The sequence below is a fragment of the Pteropus vampyrus genome, unplaced genomic scaffold (assembly GCF_000151845.1).
Source record: "Pteropus vampyrus isolate Shadow unplaced genomic scaffold, Pvam_2.0 Scaffold624, whole genome shotgun sequence".
NCBI classification, from domain to species: Eukaryota; Metazoa; Chordata; class Mammalia; order Chiroptera; family Pteropodidae; genus Pteropus; species Pteropus vampyrus.
This window is the reverse complement of record NW_011889405.1, coordinates 3,668-5,059: the sequence shown is the minus strand read 5'-3', so window position 1 is coordinate 5,059 and position 1,392 is coordinate 3,668.

Genomic DNA, 1,392 nt, shown 5'->3' with positions numbered 1-1,392 from the left:
TGTATTCGGAACGGCCTTGTCCCAGCTCGCGGTTCTTCTCCGTGCCGACCCCCTTGCTGTCGGTCCCAGGGACAGCTGGGATGAGCACGGAGGGCGCTGCACAGGGGCCACCCAGTCCACTCCACCTGCTGGGCGGGAAGGAGACCCGGGAATAGGCCGCCCCTCCCTCCTGAATCACACCCTGGGGCCTGGCGCCACCCAAGCCTGAGAGAAAGGAGGAGAATTAAGGAAACGTGAGAGAGGAGGGCTGGGGGGGCGGGGTGCCGCACCCTGAGCTGGAACGGGCGCCTGGGTCTGAGCAGCTGCGTGCAGAGCGGGGAGACCAGGCTGAGTCCCAGAACCCCAGGAAAGTGGCCGAGATGGGGGTCCCACTGGAGAATGGCTGGTGGCAGGAGGGCAGGCTTCCGGAGTGTCGGGGAGCGGGGAGAGGGGGCATGGGCCCGGGTCCCCACTGCCTGTCCACTGCCTCCTGGAGCAGGTGTCTAGGAGGCGGGCCTCACGCCTGGCTGCGTGTTGCAATGATGGGGGGAGCATTAAAGACGCGGCCCCCAGACTCTGCGTGTCACCAGGTGACACTCACGTGCAGCCAGGAAAGACGCGCCCAGCCCCGCCCCAGACCTGCTCCGGTAAACACCAAAAAGCCCCGTGCTGTGACGTCACTTAGCTTTCCATCTCCGCCAAGCTCTGTCCGCATCTTCTGTGACTCTCGTATCCCAGCCCAGGAGACGCGCCCTGTCGCCCGCTCAGCACCGACACGGCCCACGTCTCCTCATCCGTAAGACAGGCGAGATTTTCAGGACACTCGCCTTCCCGCCTCAGCCCCGGCCCGCACCCCGCTGGCTACTTCTTTTCTCCTTATCACTTGTCACTCTCGTGACACCAAAAAACTCAAGTATGACGTCTGGGGTCGCTCCCACGCCCTGCCCTTCTCCCCGAAGTGCCAGCCCCACTGTCTTGTCTCGTTCTTCCAGTAACAGACTTCACGATTATGTTCCACTCGGCTTCACATGAGGATAACGCCACGCTCCCTGGACAGACAGTGATGAGAGACAGTGTCTCGGAGATGCTCTCGATGGTGGAATTCAGGTTTACAACTCTGACCTCATATACGATTCCAGCCGAGGCTGCGCTCGGACCCTCTGCTGGCAGGGGCGACGGGGCAGGCGCAGGGGAGCAAAGGAGGACAAAGCAGGTGCTATTGTTTATTTCGCCACTCGACACAATTCTCGAAGGAAAACATCTTAAATGACACCATATCGAAGCAGGGGAGACGGGCGTGGTTTACTCCGCGTGACCCGTCATCGCGCAGTCGCCCGGCACGTCCTCAGGACTGCTCTGCGTCTTCTGAGGACACAGCTGAGGGGAACAGGGGCTCCAGGGCCCCGGCATCTG